The sequence below is a fragment of the Megalobrama amblycephala genome, linkage group LG6, assembly GCF_018812025.1.
Source record: "Megalobrama amblycephala isolate DHTTF-2021 linkage group LG6, ASM1881202v1, whole genome shotgun sequence".
In the NCBI taxonomy this organism is placed as follows: domain Eukaryota; kingdom Metazoa; phylum Chordata; class Actinopteri; order Cypriniformes; family Xenocyprididae; genus Megalobrama; species Megalobrama amblycephala.
This window is the reverse complement of record NC_063049.1, coordinates 28,137,550-28,158,258: the sequence shown is the minus strand read 5'-3', so window position 1 is coordinate 28,158,258 and position 20,709 is coordinate 28,137,550. Positions and strand designations below refer to the sequence as shown.

Below are 20,709 nucleotides of genomic sequence, written 5' to 3'. Positions count from 1 at the left end.
TTGGCTACTCTGACACCTCCCTTCCCCTCCTACAGTTTTGACCTCAGTGGCCCCTGCTGAACCAGTCAACAAGCTCCATTAGTCATTATGTTGGCGGTACATACTTTGTGACCCACAATGGAAAGTGCCTGTCACTTTGTGTGATCCTATTGCTGATATGAACTTTTTATAACTTAATTGATCTCGTCAGCTGTTTGGTTTCCACTGGATTATCGACTGGCCCATATAATGGAAGGGATCAGCGGGCAGACTGCACTCATAAGTCACCACTGTGTTGGTATTAGTGTGACATCATAAACCAACCTCTTTGTTCTGGGCATTTCCTGTACACTGCCCTTGCCAGTGACTAGACAGGTCAAAATCAAGCACTGTCTGGGTTTATTATACAGTTTGAATCACTGTCAAGTCATCATCTGAGATTACAAAAAAGCTGTCTATTTTTTTTTCCCGCCCACCTATATCTCCCTCTCTTGTCGAAATGCACTTTGAAAGTTTGGTGTCAGACAAAAGCAATAATTTTTTTGAGAAGTTGGACTAACAGACCTGGATAATACAATTGTAGCTCAGCTTCATTCCAGTATATACTGGTTAATCCGACTACAATTGGCATCAGATTTGTGCACTTGCTCCAAAGGTGCAGGTGACATGCAAAGTGTACCCTTAAAATATTTGGTTACACTGTGTCATGTATACTTGGACAAATAGATGAACTACATAACTACTATTCAACTACACAAAAACCCACTCTAGCTCAAATATAACTGCACATATAAACATTCTTAGTGACTACTGCAAAAGCGGAGTTCCCAGACACAGCAGATCACTCAGCCCCCAGACAGCTGACAGTAATTAGGCAGTAGTGAGGTGCAGCAGAGGCTTTCATGTACAGGGCTGAACTAGGTCTCTCTTTGAAGTGGGGACCTTTCAGTCATGTTCTCCTTTTACGTTTGAGTAAAGTTCATACTATGCTTTAGCTTCTGACGCAACCTAGCAATTTCATGTTGAATTCCATCTCTTTGTTAAAAAAGCTGTAACCACAAGCTTGCTAACAGGTCTGGGCAAACTAATAAGCAACAAGGCTGTGGAAATTATAGGGAAAAAAACTCTACTATTATTCGGTGATTTTGAGTTACTACATTAAAGTGAAACGGCTTTCACAAGATCATTAGCATTTGAAGCGCAGCCCTAGCTTACCTTCATATACACGGTGTGCTCTGTTTACCAAATATCGTTCACCATGAAATCTGCCAATTGCTCTATAATTTATTCTCCGCACTAGAGGTAGATCAAAGACGGCATCAAACTGGCAGTTGGTAGGTTTTTGAACAGTCAAACATAGGTTTGGTGAAATGATAAACTGGAGGATAATTAGCATCTCCAGAGAACACAACCTTCAACAAAGTCATGGGCTGAAAAAAAATAAAAAAGTATATAATAATGTCATCAGTTAAAAAATATTCCATGTCTCTAAAAATTTTAAGAAAGGAAATTTTATGGGATGTGTTTCCATTAAAATGACTTGTAATGTGCAATGTCACAAGAGAAGAAACTGCAGCATTTTTTGCAAACACATATTATATAATGGTATGATATAAAACACAGAAGTGTATAGAAGGCATGTAGTATGCACACACAATCAGACACATAAAATAGCTGAGGAAATAAGTATGAAAACAACAGACTACTATTATAAGCTGGGGGAGCCGAATATTTAGCTTCTGACTACATTTCAAGGAAGCACTGTAATTTCCTTAAGTTGGAGCCAAATATATCCCTCAGCAGTCTCCACAAACCAGTGCATTAATGATGAGATCATGTAAATGAATGTTATGAGAAACACTGATTTGCTGAGTAATATACTGATTATGTTAAGCAGCCTACCCGTTTCCAGTAACCACTGGACATGATCTCGCTCTCGATCTGGCCACACAAGCTCTGAGGCACTAATGGGCCATGCTTATCTTCACTGAGGGTGTATGTTGTTTGTCTAACAGAGTGTCACCTACAATACGTAGCTTAGGGCACAAGGAAATGTGTGGTCGCATATGCTGCCTAAGGAACTGCAGATGATTCACAGCATGGAGGTTGATTCACAGATTCCACAGATGCTTTCCAGATCTTTCTGCAGGAAACATTTGCACAGAACCTATAGTTTCTGGGGTTAAAGTTTATGATTATTTGACCCAATAGTATTGCTTGCTATACTGAATATACCTACCGTCATCCATGCATTCAACATGCTAATTATCCCCACGCCTGCGAGTGATTGCTGATGGGGGTGGTCTTGTTATGGTAGGGATCAAGAGCTTTTCAGGGGCCATGATTAAGGAGTTGTTGGATGGTGGGGACGGTGAGGGTCATTTGTCTGCCGTCTCTCGAGAGTCTATCAGCCCATGGAGACGAGAAGCAGTACTAGGATGGACAGAGAGAGAAAAAGACAGAGAAAGATGAGTGTTTGGAATGCATCTTTATGCATGAGGCCTGTCGTCCCCCATGGTCTCGATGGAGAGGCAGTTTAGCCACTCAAGGATTTGATTAACAGGCTGAGAGGAACCAGCCATTTTTCTCTAAGTGCAAGTGCACACACAGGCATACAAACTCCGACTAACAGCCTGATGATATCTCTCACACCACTCTGAAAAAAAAAAAAAAAACCAAGGAGATTGGAAATCAATACTTTCCCATTGCAAATGGTACCTCAATGCTGTTTGAGACTGCAGCACATAGTTACATAAGCCAGGAGGGCATTTGATATGAATAATAAATATGATATTTTGTGTATTCCAAACCAGCTATAAGTAGCCCTGCAGAATGTCAAGATAAAAATAAAGAAATGGAGAGAGGAAAGCGCAGGAGAGCAAGGCAGAGGAGGAAAGTAAAGGATGTCTTATGTTTATTCAAGTGCTCCTGACGTGAGACGCAGCACTGATGGTCCTCCACTCCTTCTAGCCTCTTTTGGCCTTCTGGAATTTCCCTGCACTGACATTGTCCAGATGGGAAAAGCGCATAAGGCCAACCCAAGACTCCTGCCAAACTGTCTAATGTTCATATTCTGCAGTTAGCTAATGACAAATTCAAGCCACGTCACCTCGTTTTTATGAGAAATTTGTACAAACAATACAAAAATACACTTAGAACCAAAAAGCACATTATGCTCAAAAACAACTGACAATAATTGAGAAGTTAGTCAGTGCAAACAAATCTTGTCACGTCACCTTGTTTGACATCACAGCACTAAAATGTACACAGCCTACTCTCTCGTGTACACATCACAGTTCTTTGTATCCAGATATCTTTCCATCGATATCATATTGTCATTTTTTCCATGCAGATGTTGTAGCAACACTACTGGTTAATCCGATTCATATAATGCATTTCCTCTAGAGGAATTTGGAGTCTTTTGTCTAGTGGAGATTGTGATTTTAGATTAGGTTTCAGAGTGGCAGGAAGCTCAGGTCTGAATCACCCAACACCTGTTGTCAAGCTGCCAAACAGGAGTGGTGAGCTCATTGTTTGTTTTGGTGTTGGTGACATGGTCACAATAAGGACAGGTCACAAGACCCATTAAAACACTAGGACCGACAACAGGTACTTTTCCACTAGGTTTAACGTGCCTTTAGGGAATGTTTTGTGACCTTGAAACAACTTGAGGTAAAAATTTGTGAATTGGCTTGATAATGAGATGTAAGTTTACTAAAGTACAAAAGAACGAAACTGGGGTTTGAGAGATTTTGATTAATATTATATTTTGGTTAATAACAATACTAGTTTCGATCAATCATACTGCTGTAGTATCACAGTGCTGTAATCATACTGCATACTTACCAGCTGATACTTGACAGGCCCTTCACAGATCTGCGGAAGCAGCATCTAAAACACCACAATAGTAACATTTAGAAGTTTGAAAATCCAATTCAAAGCACATTGATACCTTTTAATAAAATATGTATGAATTTGGAACAATGTAGTCCATGATAAAACTCATCAGTGTAGAAGCACTTGTCTGGTATGATTATTGCCATGATTCTCAAAACTGCTAAATCCAGTGTTTCTGAAAGGAAATCAAGCTCAAGACTATAAGGGGAAACAAAATAATAATTCCAGAAAAATGCTCTTTTGTGCACAGAAATAAAAGTATAATAAAATGTAGTAGACACATCCTCATGGCCGCTGTGGGCTATGCAATAGTCTTATAGACGCAAAGAGACATTAAAGTTGCAATAGGACATTTGAAATGAAACATGGAAAAATATCAATTTGAATAAATAAATGTTAATAGTTTAAATTTCTTGAGGGCACAGAGGGACAGTTTGAGAACCACTGTAGCCTATCATTCCCAGTTTGCCTTTTTAATTTGGACTGAACTATATTGTTTCTGTATTGAGTTATAGAAAACAGAAAATACCATTAACACAATGAAAAGTCAATGGAAAGTTCCCACCATGGTAGAAAAACAAACATCTGTGTTTAAGTGCATATTTGCATATAGTCTCTCTCCTTTTGTGCCAGTCCAGTTTTGCTATGCTTGCTCATTTCCACTAGCTCATTCTTTTCCTCCTCTCGTTCATTCTCTCTCGCCCTCTTACTCATTTTGACCCTGTCTGCCATTGACCTTTTAAAGCACATTCACTGATTACCAGACATTTTGCATGATGCGGTCTGTTCAAATGTGAATATTACAACAAGATCTTATGCATATCTAGATACATAGAGTTGTATGTTGCAAAATAGAAGGCATGTCAATTCATAGAACGAACATCATATTATGCAATTGAGATATTTTATGCAAAATAATGAATAGTATTAAAATAGTAAAGCAGTAAAGCCGTGTGATGCTATCTGTTCATGTGGAGGTCAAAGCAGGTGGATGCTACTTATGTTGAGAGGTGTGCAGGCAGTGCAGGCAGGATTGGCGTACATCACCCTCGCAGAGCCCTCCACCTAACTAACAGCTCTGCACAGTAATTACATGGGGAGAAAATAAAAAGGGCAGATGCCCCCCTGGCACCGGGCACACAACCGGTGTGTGTCCAACCTGGCGGTGTGGAAGAGCATACTGCTCCAGCGAGCAGAGAAGCTTGACGTAAATACACTAGAGAGTTGACTTTGAGCACAGTTCGGAAGGCAGGACCGCCCCATCAAGCACACACAAAGAATGTTTGTGGTTCTGCTCTTCGAAAGCGAGTTTCTAAGTGTGCTGTTACCACTTCCTCTCTATTCGTTGCCAATTCAGTGGAGGAAACCAAGCCCTTGTTTACTGATGGGATTCTCCACTATAACCCCCCCCACACACACACACACACACACACACACACACACACAAGCCTCCCTTTCCTTCCCCCTGCCCCAAAAGTCGCTCCCTCCACATGGACAACTGCCAACATCCTCTCCATTCATCAACCCAACAGACGTACTGTTACAGTTACACTGGTTGCAGCCCCTTGTGATGGTTGCTAAGCTGGTGCAAGTGCCATATTGTGTAAGCTTTATTTTAAGCCTTTTATTTTAGGCAGGCCAGACCCTCTGTAAATTGTGCCAGGTGCCATACTGTATACCTGATATAGCTCTGGCTAAGGATCTGCAGGCTCTGCTTGTCTCTCCTTGAGGCGGCTCTGAGCTGCTCTGCTGTGAGACCCACCTGTTCACCATTGCTGGCATGCTCCAATTTTCTACCAAACTACCAAAAGCTGAATCCAAATAAAGCTGAGTAATTTTAAAACATAGTTGTTAGATTGAATATAAAATCACAGTGTGAGAAATGAAGTCAGAACACAAGTCGCAATTAGTATAAACAATATTACTGCTTTTTTATTGTATTTTTAATCAAATAAATTATCAAAAAAAAAAAAAACTTACTGACCCCAAACATTTGAACGGTAGTATTACAGTGGAATTAGGATTCTATGCAGTCCATATCGTTATGTATTAATTAAATACTCCTTAAGTTCACTAAATCGATTTATTGCAAAATATATATACTTATTACATAGCTTCCCAATTGTTCTTATAATTTCTTATATTTCTCATCTTATCAAGTAATGTGTTTAGGAGTCTTTTAATGTCTTAATTTGGAGCTGCCCTAACAAACACAATAACCTTCTCACCATGTCCACACTAAACTCAAATGTGCTTTCGTCCTGAATGTTGTGCAATGCGAGTCCTGCTGAGTGGTTTTGGGGAAGGAGACAGAACAAACATGCGGCTCTTAGTCCTTGCAGTTTGTTATGGCTCAGTTAAATGGGTCATGTGCTGAGGACCAGCGACCTTGGAGCATTTGTCCTGCTCATTGAGACATTCATCCTTCTCCCTTTGTTTTGCACAGAGAGACCCACTTTCGACCATTTGCTGCAAAGTCCTAATCATCGTAACATCATTTCTACAAAAATGCCTATAATTAACCATTCTCTTTAGTGTTTTTGGTGGAGTTAGCAAGTTATTTTAGCACCGTTTTCTCAAAGCACCTGGATGCTATGACAACGAAGTGCAAAAATGACAGCAATTGTGAGGTGTTTGCAGTCAAGAACGTAAAGTCTGCCTTCTCTGAAGGGGAGGCTGAGCCAGTGTACAGCTATGTGGGTCGGCTGCTATTTTAATCTGTAATGTTGCCGGGAATACCTGAGGGAACAGCCCGGCTCTGTTGGAATGGGGACTTGTCTGTGTGCAAGTGCCAGTTTTTTTGTGCATGCAAAGGTATGGCGAGTTGCAGCGTGCAGATCAGAAAGGTTGTTTAAAGATTTGTGTTAGTATGAGAGATGCCTACTGGGCACCTCTTGTACCCTCTTAGGTTCAGTGGAGCAGGCGGCGAATAAGTGTGCTTTTAAGCATGGGCCACTGCACCAGGCAAACCCAGCAGAGACTAGCCAGTATCTACACACACGTGAGCACATCACGCTGGCACTCCTGCTCTTACGGTACCCTCCCCCTCAGGCGATCCCTTAGACAGGCCAGCAGCTCAATTGTACATTTTGAGTGCCTGTGACTCATCTCTTGCGCTACAATATTCAGGATGAGATCACCCACTTTGTCAAATGCAAAGTGCTAAATGCGCCCGACTGGACTGTAGATTCCAGTTAAATGATGAGGTAATGCCAGAGATCCATCATGGAGTCAGTACCTAGTCCTAGCAATGATGCTGTCATTGCGTTCGTGACCTTGTGATTATCAGCAAAGGTTTGGGGAATTTTGGCAAGGTGTTGCTGGAGCTCCCGCACGGGGCCCCCTGCAGTGCAGACAGGTGTGGCGGCAGCAGGAGCACCTGCCGTTCAGCCGTCCCACCCCGTCTGCAAGCCCGGTAAGCTTCAAAGCGTGGCAGTCCCAGAGAGAAAAACTCAGAGTTCACAGTAAAGTGCAACTCTGGATGCCCACATACGCCATTGCACACTTGGCAAAGGTCTCCCTCTCTGCAGCTTCCATTGTAGTCAGGAATTAATAGACTGCAAAGGCATTCATCAAGTCCCAGTTAGGTTTCCTTTTATGTCACTGTAGCAGTCTTGTCAGATGCTGGTAATTGGGTTCAAAGTGCCATCACAGTAAAAGGCTGTGTGGGAGTGAGTCAGAAGGGGCGGGCCCTCGCCGTCTCAGGTGACCTCACTCTCGGCCCAGCTGCTCCAGAGTGCAGGGAGTAGGGAGGGAGGAGGTGGGGGATGAGGTCATTCTTTTTCTGGGAGTGTGTGGGCTGGATTTGCGTAGGTGTCTTTGTGTGCGTGTCTGCATGCATGAATGATAGACACTGGAAGAGATAAGGCTGGAGATTTCAGAGCCTACTTTTTGTGATATTGAAACAAAAAGAGAAAGAAACAAAATGCTAAATGAACCTGGTATCGGTCTGATATCGGTCAGCAACAGATTTAATTTAAAACACGTGCCAAGTCTTTGTGTTCATGTTGGTTTCATTTTTTTTTTTTTTTTTTTTTTTAACAAATTTCAAGAAAAGATTAATTTTAGTAATAAACTTAATTTAGAGTGTATACATCTAATATTTTAAGCTAAATAGTGTGTATGTGTTATATTCATGAATATCATGAATTATTAATTCATAAATATCATTACATTTTGGGTGAGTCAAAGCTAATTATATTTTACAACCTGAACTAATCGCCTTAAAATGTCAAATTATCTGATATTTTTATTATTTTTATTATATTGAACTTTTTTTTGCAGAAAATATACCAAAATTCATTTTAAAACAAAAATTAAAACATGCTTATATAAGAGGACAAAAATGAGTGTGACATCATTGACCCATATGCTCACACTGCAAAAGGTGCACTACAAAGAAAATAAATAAATTATTTTATAATTATTTCATAAAGACATTGTTTCATTGCAAAAAGAAAGAAAGAAAGAAAAAAAAAAAACACCGCCATCCCCTGGTTTCATTCCTCACAAAAAAAGCTTTTATGCATCAGTTCATGATCAAATGCTCCCTCCCACCTCACTCCATTTATGGCTGACTGGCAGAGTGGCAGGGCTTTGTGTCTGTTGTTAGAGAGATGAGCCGGGCTGATAGCCACGTGGAGAAAACAGGACAGCCTGCAAGGATTGAGACGTCACAACACAGTGGCGGCTTGCCATTGCATATTCCAAGCATGCACGGTAGCGCTATCAGATCATAGGAGGTATCGGTGAAACAGACATCTGATTCGAGGTGTCTATGATCGATGCCAGCATTTTAAAAGCTAAGAGAGGCTATTGTTTCATTGTAAATTCTCCCGTACACGTCAGTAATGAGACCTCTAGATGGAAAGGACAATTTCTCTGCTAGCATGTAACAAAGTCACAGAAGGCTTTCTGAGAGATTGCTTTTGCGATTTTTATTGCAGTCATCAAAGCTCTAACTCTCCACTCATGACAGACGACATCCTCATCACTCCAGCTTACATACTTCGGAAGTAACCAGCAAATAGCAATACTGTGATTTTCGTAAAAACATCCCCAGAGATGGGCTTTCAAAGACAGGATTCGTGTTTACCTTCCTCGTGCATGAAAGCAGGAGGAAGAGAGACTAGAAAAGAGCAAAGGAGTTTGTTGTCCCATAAAATACCAGTTGTGCAGAGTCTGTGTAATTACCACACTGCAGGATAATTATAAAGAGGACAGATGCAGGGATGAAAAAGCCATTTACGTGCACTTAAGTGAGCGATGGCAATTAACTGGGATGCCTATCCCGGTACTGAGAAATTGGGCTGGAAATCCTCGCAGTCAGTTATCACACAAACCAGAAACGACCGGCCTTCTCCTATCTCTTGGAGGTGAGCCTCGCAAACAGGCTCGAGCAAGTTGTTTAATTTTTTAAGCGGCTTTGCTAATCTGCATTCTTCATTTTGTTTTGGACCCTTTCGTGCGTGAAAAATCCCTGCAGCACAAAGACTGGTGGGGGCAGCTGCCGGGTTGGGAGGGGTCTTGAATTCCTGTTATCATAACTGCCTTTGTCCATCACTGCAGCCAGATCCAGGGGCTAAGTTGGAGATCGGACAGGTTACCATATCCATTCCCCTCAGGGTAGCGTGCCCGCACTTGTCCACACGGACCAAGCCAGAAAATTTGTCCTGGCCGATCTTTTTATGTGTGCTTATCAGCAGGATTGCAGCCAGAGGATGGAGGCCCAGTGGGGTTACATAACTTCTCTCTTCTCCAGTCATAGCATCTGCAGCAAGGCATGGACCCCTGCATCCCATCTATGCAATTTCCTTTTCATTTCCTTTCAGCTGGCTAGCAGAGCAGTTGTGCGTGCTACTCGCATCGGACAGGAAGCTCAGATAGATGTAGTGGTTCCTCTCTGCGAGGGCTGCTTGTAGAGCCTGCAGCTTACATCCTGTGGTTTATTACAAAGAATCGCCCAGGGTTATATATAGCATGAGGTTACAGTGAAAACCAAGCATGGTCAAACATATGGGTTTAACAGACTGATGCACCCAAATGAAAATTCTTGGCCAAAAATGAAAAGTCTGGATACATTGGGCCGAAACAAGAAACTGAAAATGGCAAAAATAAATAAATAAATAAATTTGTTTGGGGGAAAAAAATAAATAATTATCTATATAATTAAATAGTTTAATATTATAAATTTATTTATAAGAGATTACAGCTGTCATTACTTCAACAACATATTTTTTATGATATATTATGTCTGCATTAAATTGATCAAAAGTGACATTAAAGACTTACATGATTACAAAAGATTTAAAAAAGAATAATAAAGATTTCAAATAAATGTTCTTTCAAATTGAACTGTCTAGTCATCAAGGAATGCTGGAAAAAATATCAAGTTTCCACAAAAATATAAAGCAGCACAACATTGATAATAATAAATCAGAATATTAGAATGATTTCTGAAGGATCATGTGACACTGAAGACTGGAGTAATGTTGCTGCTGAAAATTCAGTTTTCCCATCGTATAAATAAATTACAATTTAAGATTTATTAAAATAGAAAATAAACTAATAATATTTCACTATATTACTATTTTTACTGTATTTTTGATCAAATAAATGCAGCCTTGGTGAGCGTAAGAGACTTCTTTCAAAAATATTCATAAATCTTACAGACCCCAAACTTTTGAACAATAATGTAGATGTAACAAATGGCTAATAACTGCATATCTGTACCCTACAATAATTATTAGTATTATTAATAGTAATTATTAATAATTTGTTTTCTTTTCTCTTTCTTTATCACTGTTTATTTGTCTTCAGTAAACTTGAGAGATTTTTAGGCTAGTATAAATTTTTTGTAATGATACTGAAATTGGTGATAAAAGAATTAGGAAATTTCAATGGTATGAAAAATTTTGATATCATAAAAATCTTATTTAAAGCAAAAATAACTATATCGTGATATAAAATTACTCATATCGTGATATAAGATATTGGTCATATGGCCCACCCCTAATTCCTAGATACATACATTAAATATGTTGATACAAGGGCAATGCAACGACACTGAATACGGCCTGTTTTTAGTAGCACTGCTTTTTTCTTCTTTTTTTTTAAACTTACCAAAGACATTTATCAGTCCATTTATCAGACAGTCCCTACCACTGAATCTGGTCAATGAATAAGACTGGGCGCTTCACTTCTCCCCTGCTGTTCCTTGACTAGATGTGAATTTCCCATGGTTTTATGCCACACTGCAGAGCATAGAATGCAGGGAAGCCTGACTGATAGTCCCCACAGTGGGATAGAGGTAATGAGAGCACCTGCTGGGTCCCTGGCTGAGGCTCTGTCCTGCAGAGACAGACAGACAATGTTAGAGAGCTGACACAGTGAACCTGAAGTCCTTGCAATCTGAAGTCATGTGGTCTATTGCTTTGCAGTGACATAACTGAGAATGAGAAAACACAACTCTTTCACACCAGTGCCAAAGTCATCACACAAGGGTAATTTTAATTGTCTCTCCATGTGGCTTCCCACTTGTAATGCACAGCACAGAAGTGCAGATGTGTGAGGTAGATCCAAAAGACAGATCTCAAAACAAGAATATCTGATCCAATAACAGCCTTAAATCCAAACAGCTTCCCTCAAGAAGTTTTATTTTTAATATGAGGACAGTAGGAGCTCATTTGCAAGAATTTGAGGGAAATATCTTCAACTTAATGGGCACAATCATTTATAGTGTTTGAAATACGTTCCTGCGTTTGTCGCCACAACAAAGATAGGAGACATTCTTGGTGAAATAAAGAGACCTCTTTATGTCTCCTAGGGGTATAGACCTTTACCGGTGCCTGATAATGGGACTGCAGCTGAAATTGACTCCCTTGGAGAACTTGGCCTATTAGTCATGTCTGTTGCCTGTTACAGTATGGTATGTAACCGGAGATCTCTATACAATACCCAGAGGGCCATGCATCTTATGAAACAAAACGCCCTCCAACTCAGCCCCCACTTCCAGCTCGCTCCTTGACGGCCAGCTCTCTTTTGTTTCCTCTTGTTCTCTTTTGTCTCCATGTGTTGTATCCCACCCTCCCCCCCCCGCACCCATGTGGCATTCTCTTTGCACTGAGTAATGAAGATTAGCCTGGCATCAGTCACAATAGAGCCCCCCCCACCCAAACCCATCACTAGTATCCCTTACTTAGACTCCCCAATCTTATAACAAGCTGTTAACCCCATTTAAAAATGTCCCCTTTCAATCGGCTTGTGACGGGGAATAATCCAGCCCGAGCGATTTAATGAAAATCGCTGTATCCTGATTAGATTACCCCAGTGCCGCCAGCCAGTGGCCATTAGCCGACCCCGTACACAGATAAACAGCAGCCCCGCTCCACAAATCCAGTTAAAGGAAGACGGAGAGAGGTTTTCTGAGGCTCAGCTCGCCTCTTACCAGCCTGCAGTCTTACTGCCTTTGTCAGTGGGATTATCCCCCATTTGGCACATCTATGGTAAGGGCTCATTCATGTCCTGTACCCACTCTATCCATTATTGCGCTTGTCTCATTGCTGAATCATTACACTGAGCATGATCTTCTATGGCATATCTGTAAGGAAGATTTAAGTTTTATGTGATTTGTAAAGAGCTTTTATATTGGTAAATCGTAAGGATGCATTGATATTGAAATTTTGACCAACGAGATAGAAGGATGTATATTTATTATTATTATTTTCTGTTAATTATGACCTAAATCACTTAATGCCCAATTTATACATATATTTAAAAAAAATCTTTTTGAAATCTGCTATAGAAAAACGTATAGTTTAAATTAGATACAGCTCTGCAATCCAACATGTTCACTGTATCTAACACCGACATGAGTTCTTTATGACCAACATACAGTCTGGTTATGGTTAAACAAGAATCCAGAATCTTTAAAATACTTCAGCTTGGTTATTTAACCAAATCGTACTTTGTCATCTCACAGACTTCACATTGTTGTACATAGCACAAAAGCATCTTCTGTGAACCCCTCCCCAGTGTAAATTCACCAGGTGTTCTTCACTGAGTTTTATGAAGAGTTAATAGTGACTTTGTTCATTTGGGAACATGATCAAGGTCGCATTATGTCCTCTTCAATCCTGTGCTGATGAAGTTATTGAGAGAAGTCATAGTGCCTTTTCAGTTCCTTCACAGCTTCTTTGTCCCTTTTGTGACCTCTGTTACTGAAGTTCCACAATACTTTAAAAGCTAAAGCAGTGTTTGTGTACACAGAAATAGCTCTCAGCAGCCCTATACAGCACACCCAAAGGCTGATTGGCAACCAAGCCGCCTCTTCCATCTTTAAATGGAGGTATTCATTAGCTGCAGCTGCACCATGTCAGGCTTAAAGTCTCCTTGTGCGGATGGATGCAGATGGAGAAGACAGCAGACACTGTCTTTCACTGTCAATCCTAAATTATTGAAAGTCTCCTATCAAGTAAAAGCTTTGAGAGACGTGGCACTGAAGGCTGGCTTGGAAGAATCTAGCCTAAAAGTTTTTCAAAACAACTAAAACAGAGAAGTATCCCAATAATGAGAACGAGTTGATGATAACCATGTCCTGGCCCTTTAGCAAGAATGCAGTTTCAAATGCAATTATTTAGTTAGCTGATGCTCAAAGTGGGTATGCACTGGACAACTAGCTTGCTAGTTGCTAGTAGACTTGGCATGTGTCATAATGCTCTCAATAACACTTCTTTGCTTGTAGTAGCATCCATCTGTGAAGTAATCCTGCCTCTAAGGGTACAGTGCACAGATAATGCTTGGTTGTTATCTTGCATGATTAGCATTGCTCTTTGTTCCGCATTACATGCATGCTCACTCAACGTATTGTGGAGAAATGGGCCATGTGTCTGTAGAGAAAAGGCTCAGTGATATTACCAGTTGTTTTGATGGAGTGGACGGCCACGGCTGAGTATTTCCTGTTCCTGACCTCCTGAGTGTTCTTGTCATAATAAAGCTGTCTCAGTTATGTCGTGAACCTGATCAGGGCCCTAATGTTCCGCCAAGAGCTGTCAACGAGGATAAACCCGTCCACAGCTATGGCTAATGAATGCTTTTTTATCCCTCCACTCCCTCACTTGGTGAAGAATCTGCCAAATATTTTTATTAGCTTGTATTTTCTCACCAAAGATGGTAAGGTGACTTCCAGCATCAATATAAGATGACTAAAAACCTTGCTATTCAGTGCAAAGAAATGTACCTAAATATTTGGCCAGCAGACATGTTCACAAGTCTCTGATGCAGAGTCTATTCTTAAGTGTTTTATGTCATGTCAAGTCAAGTCCCAAATCCAAGCATTAACTTGGGATTTTGCAGTTGGGAAAACCATATACCGTTCAAAAGTTTGGGGTCAAAAAGATTTTTTTTTTTTTTTTTTTTTTTTTTTTTTTATAAAAATAAATATTTTTGTTCAGCAAGGACACATTAAATTGGTCAAAAGTGACAAAAAAGATATAATGTTATGAAAAAATTCTGTCAAACAAATGCTGATCTTTTGCATTGCTGCAAAAAAAGTTACTGAAAAATATTAAGCAGCACAACTGTTTAAGATTAATAGTAAGAAGTGTTTCTTGAGCATCAGATCAGCATCATTTAACGATTTCTGAAGAACCATATGGCACTGAAGACTGGAGCAATGACTGCTGAAAATTCAGCCTTGCCATCAGTGGGAAAAAAAAGTACATTTTAAAATATATTAAAATATGAAAGAGTTATTTTAAATTGTAACAGCATTTGGCATTTATTGCTGTTTTTACTGTACTGGACTGCTGGACTTGGTGAGCATAAGAGACTTTAAAAACATTAAACCCCAAACTTTTGAATGGTAGTGTGTATATTGTAGCAAACATAAAAGCAAAAAGTAAATGATCAACCAATAAATAACTAAATAAACCCATCTGTTAATTGTTTACAGTGGTATGAATCATGTTTTTTGATTATCGTTATTATGCTCCTTGATTGGCGTTTTTTACTAGTCTCTAATTCAAGTCGAATCTAAAATAATTTTGGAGATGTGTGTCCGAGTTGCCATCTCTGTTGTCCAGTTACTTAGACATTCTACACTTCGCCAGACTCTGGTCTCACTGTTCTGTCCCTCACTTGATAATGAAAACAGGAAAATGTGTCTTTCTGATACAGGCAGCACACACAATAACGTCCCAAACCAGTGTCCTGCTGTCTTTTCACATTTCAAAACCCAACAATGTGGCTGCTATGGAAACAGCTGCCAAGCCTGTTGTGCTCATCTCTGGCTGAGTTCCTGTCTGTCTGTTTCCTCTCATTTCCCAGAGGAGCTGGTCTATGTTTACCAGCCAAAGAGAGAGACAGGAGCAGGAACAGCACTGGAGAGGCCCTCTCTGTCACAAGGTACAGCTGCAAAAGCAAGAAGTAAAGCTAGGAAGCAAAATGGAGGGCAGGGAAAGGATGAGGATTTCAAAACAAATTTGCAAATCGCATTACACGGTCAACATGTAATTAGCTTTGTGTGCGAGTGTAAATATTGACACACAGTAATGAGTACATGGAGTTTACACTAATCTGAAACCCAAAGCCAAGCTTAGCCTTTCTAGAGAGCTCTCTGTACGACCATTATGCTCAACGGGATCATCCTTACATTGTATTTGCATGGTGCTTTTTATGGTCTTCGAGAAGAGGGACATTACAAACACTTAGATGCGGTCTTGTGTCAAGTATCTGATTTCTCAGTGGAGTCACGTAATATTGTTTCTGAACAGATGTGAACATGCTGAGACAAGAAAAAAAAGACTCAACGGGAGCGACGAACAGAAGCCACATCAGGAGAACAGCTCCAGACATTACCTTCATCAATATATAATAAACCAAGATTGGAAACATGATAGAAATGAGCCAGACAAATGAACAGATCATTGAGTAGCACAGATACCACGTTTTGTTCTGGGTCAAAGAACTATAACGCGATGATCTTGATACTCCTGGTTCCAGATGACAGTATTAGTACAAGTATGCTTGCCTTCTTAAAATAGGACTTTGGACTGGCTGATCCTGTCAAATTTGTTGTGTCTAAATAATGGCAGATACAAAATACTCTGGGCACTGGGACCGGGCCAGTGATTCAATTACTCTAAGTACACATTTGAGCAAGGTCAAGTTCGGCACACAGATATTCAAGACATAATGGTTTAAACTGCAGCCAATGTCTTCATATTAAGCAGTAGCAGTTATTACGTAACAGAGCACTCACTTGTTCACAGGTTTGGCAGACATACAGGCCACTAGACATAAAGGAAAAAAATCTGTCTATAGCAGCGAACCCAGCTGGTAATGCATACACACACAGGCTATGTTTCCACCCAAGCTGCAAATTTAAAGGGTTAGTTCCCCCCCAAAATGAAATTTCTGTCATTAATTACTCACCCTCATGTCGTTTCAAACCCATAAGACTTTCATTCATCTTTAGAATGCAAATTAAGATATTTCTGTTGAAATCAAAGAGGTTTCGTTTAACCCAATAGACGGCAACGTAATTACCGTCATTCAAGGTCTAGAAAAGTACTAACGACATTGACGCATTTGACGCAGTGAATGCAATTCAGCTCTTCCTTGTTTACGTCCGAATGCCGGCTTATTATTGGCTGGCTCCAGCCTCACATGCATCACATGCATGTGTCGTGGTGCTCACGTGAACAGTTTGGCCAATACTGAGCCGGCGTTCGGGCGTAAACACGGAAGCACTGAATGACAGTAATTACGATGCTTTCTACTGGATAACATTTTTTTTTTAAAAACTCTTGGATTTCATCAGAAATATCTTAATTTGTGTTCCGAAGATGTACAAAGGTCTTACAGGTTTGGAACGACATGGGGGTGAGTAATTAATGACAGAAATTTCATTTTTGGGTGAACATTTTAAATAAATTGTAAACATAATTTGGAACAGGCGGCATTTCCATTGCTTGTGTTGAGTGGAACAAATATTAAAATATTATTATATTATTTTTCTCTGAATTAAATTAATTAAAAATACAATACTAAAAACATTTGAATGCAACAAGTGAATTTAGACATAATAACATTATAATGCAAATGGATATTAATTTTGAGATTTGCTAAAGATTATATTTAACCATTTAGATTAACCGTTAGATGTATTCAAAGGTCATCTACGTGTAAAAAAAAAAAAAAAAAAGGGCAAATGAACATGCACAATTAAAAAAGAAATATCCAGTAAGGGCAGATAAATTATAATAAAAACAAATTCAGTTGATATATGATATGGTACTGGCACATCATGCATTCCTATGCTCTGACGAGCTTCATGTTTTCTAGCGTTCTGTGACAGATGCCTTATGTCTGGAAGCAACAGCGTCCCAGACAGTTCTGGGAGGTAATAGTAGTCAATCATCTGACTTTTTTATGCACATTAAAGCATTTATTCAGTAAATGTGCTTATAGCATTGTTTATGTGCATGTTGTCCTATCAAATACACAATGTATCTATCCACCTCAAACGAGTGTTTATTTATATTTATCTATTTATCTTGGTGATTCCATCCAGCATTTTAATGAATATTCATGGAAAAATCCCTGCTACTGAAGCCAGGTTTAACTCGGCATAGCTACAGCATTGAAATGTTCACTGTAAGGTATAATTTAAAATTAGGATGTACAATTTGAAATGCCATAATGAAGAACTACACTGCTATTATATAAATGCCACTTGTTTGTAATCAAGTTGTGTTGTTTCTAAAAGAGCGACCCTGTGTAATGCAGAGGTGGTTTTGAACAACTTGATGACAAGCCTGTGTAGATGCATTTGCAGCGTAAGCCTACCGAATCTGGCTTTTTGTTTGTGCAGAATGCCTCCCTGACAAGCCATGCAAGTTACATTTGCAGATATACACAAGGGATTTAAATATCATCTGGTTCCCAGGCAACCACAACAATAATGAAACCTATATGTAAATGCATGACACAAAACTAAGTCTTTTTCTCCAGAGAAATCTGGGGCAGAGGTTCTTCCGTTAAAGAGCTGCTCAGTAAATCTGGCCCTGAAAATGTTCAGGCAGTTGGGTTGCCAGAGCCTCAGGCTTATTTGCTGTGGCCCATTCGTCACCGAGTGTCCAGTTTTGCCAACTCGCTAATAGGACACCATCCTCAGTGAGTAATTGGCCCTTTTTTATTTTTTTGCCATTATACCGCAGCTCTGCTCATTTTAATTTCACCACGGCATGAGCTGCATTGTTTTCTCCTGGGGTTTTTGGGTCTCTTTTGGCAGAAACAGGATATTAGAGATCTTTAAAATGGATCATTCTTAACATGTTACCAGCGTTCTCCCGATGACAGATAGTCAGCTCCAATCTATATAGCCCATCTCAGTCTACTCTTCAGCTATGCAGCAAAAGCAGCAGTGGAGAAATCGGTGGCAGGTGGCCATTAGCACATCACTGAAGAATGACAAATGGTTTAGCCATGGCATTCAAGCATCATACTTCTCACCAAAATTACACAATTTTCAAGATCGCTCTCTGCTGCTCAAACAAACAGATAAGCTGAAAGTATGTGATTTTACATGTGTAAATACACCCTCAAACTGCTGGCTGACTGGCAGAAATTCTCAGCCTGCTATAAGTAAAACGTTTCTCTTGTATCCTCTATCTTACATCTTTTTCCTCAGCAAACAAATGCTGCACACTGGAGGACAGGGACCCTGACTTGACAAACGACCTGCGATGAGCTTCCATCCACTGCAACAGTGGCCAAGGGCCAAGGGAAACGGGATTAAATTATCCACCCAAATTAAAAGAGCATATCTGTCTTGTCCCTGCTAACAGCTGTTAGCATTTATCTCCCACATGTGTCAGTGCCATTCATTCATTTTATAATCTGCGTTTATCAGACTGACTAGGCCGAAGTGGGGCAGAGGGGACCAAGGAGAGGCGCCCGGGCGCTAATTGCCTTGCCATGCTCGGGAACGTCTCTGTGTGTGTGTGTTTGTGTGTTCCAGAGGACCCCACCGTTTTGGCAAAAAGGGGGCGGTGGAAGTGTAAGAGGGGGTAGGGAGAGATGACACAGGTGCAGAAACAGGAAAAAAAGAGGGCTATTACACAGCGGGAGAGTCTGCAAAAAGTCACTCCATCACAGACCGCTGATTAAAATTTCATAGGAGGGGGCCAGGGGGCGAGTCTGCTGTAGGTAGTAGTAAAACAGTAGAAGTGGATGAAGGCCAGTAGAAGTAGTTGGATTTCCTTTATTTGTTTAGTGTTATGGGTCAATGACAAAGAAGTAACCACAATAAAAAAAAAAAAAGAAAAAAAAACGTTTAAAACAAATGTGCAGAGTTTTAGAAATGTACTCTTTGCATTATGTTGGTTTCATATGGTTTAGGATAAATAAATAAAACACTCTTATAGTATATAACTTATATAGTAAGTAAGTTATAGTATATAATTTAATAAGTTATAGTATATAACTTATTAAATTATATAATATATAATATAATAAGTTATAGTATATAACTTATATAGTAGTTTCAATTTTCTAAAAATGTCATGTTGTGTAACCACCAAGTAAAAATATTTTTCCTTATACCTGGAATACTTGTGAATGTGCAAATTATTAATTATTTAATAAAATATATATTTTTTTAAAAAACATTAATATGAATTATGGTATTAATTGTGGTAAAAACATTTTACAAATATCACAAATTAATTCATAAATATTATACTTATATAAATAACATATAAGTTTTTAGGGAGTCGCCCCACATGACATTTTACAAACTGAATTACAGTAACTTTGCCTCCATAAAAAAATGTATATTTGTATATTTTACTAAATTAATATATTGGACTGTAAAAAAAAATTATATATATATTATATCATGTCATTGACCCATATCCCAATGTTTTCTCTTGTTGTACTTCTTGGCAAGCAGCATACGACTATTTTCAGCAGGTGTCGGGTGCAATTGCTAGCCACACAAATTGTTTGTTGTCCAAATGTTGCAGTTTAGTGAGAGTGACGGGTTGTGGAAAGGCTAGGGCTACATTTTCAGATGCAATCGTGTCTCCGTAGACTCCTAACAAGTTGCTGACATCTCTTTTGTGAGAGTGAGGTTGCGATGGAAGCGGCCGTTTATTGACTGTGCTTGCTTTGATGGGAAGAATCACGAGCGAGATCAAAAGGAGGTGCGGCAGCCGCTCAGGATCGTACCACACTGATGTTTACTTTTCACATAAGGGCTCTTCTATTGGTTATTAACTGCTTTACTGAGACTCTTTTTCATGCTTTGGCCCTTTTGTTAGGATGTCTGCTTGTAAGAGATTGTAGTCATTGGCTTTATGGCCACTTATCAATTGGCCATCCTCAACACACACATGCACACCAAGGTCTGCAGTAAATCACAAACTCTGCACAGCCCCATGCTGTAACTGTATTGTCTAAATGTCAAGAGTCCAAGAGCGGGGGTGCAGGGGGATGGGACGATGACAGTAGATGAAGTGAAGAGATTCAAGCTTCACTCTAGTGTGTGTGTTTGACAGCTGTTTTCTTCCACACTCACTTCCCCCTCCCTGGACCCCTGTCAGCCTCCCCTCCATTATTCACCCCAACACTCCAGCACCAGGACAGCAGTGACAGCTCCCCTCCCTGAGCTCAGCCAGCGAGGTGCAGGAACCAAACAGAGAGAGCAGTTGAAAAGGCACGCAAGATCCGTGAAATCCTATCCATGACGGTGAGGGCCTCAGATGACTCTGATGTCCACCCTGCTGTGATGATGGTTTATATGTCATCGGGACAGATAGGATATGCCTC

General features: G+C 39.9%; 1 protein-coding gene and 1 long non-coding RNA gene across 2 annotated transcripts in view; one reads left to right on the top strand and one right to left on the bottom strand.

Moving 5' to 3' along the window:
* The window catches only part of klf7b (Kruppel-like factor 7b), a 43,851-nt gene that overhangs the window by 4,437 nt on the left and 18,705 nt on the right, over window positions 1-20,709 (top strand). The gene's annotated exons all lie outside the window — the stretch shown is intronic.
* LOC125270270 lies at window positions 1,984-3,874 on the bottom strand. Its single transcript, XR_007185309.1, has 3 exons — window positions 3,826-3,874; window positions 2,219-2,412; window positions 1,984-2,122 (listed from the first exon to the last, which is right to left on the bottom strand). It is a non-coding gene; the product is annotated as an uncharacterized LOC125270270 (long non-coding RNA).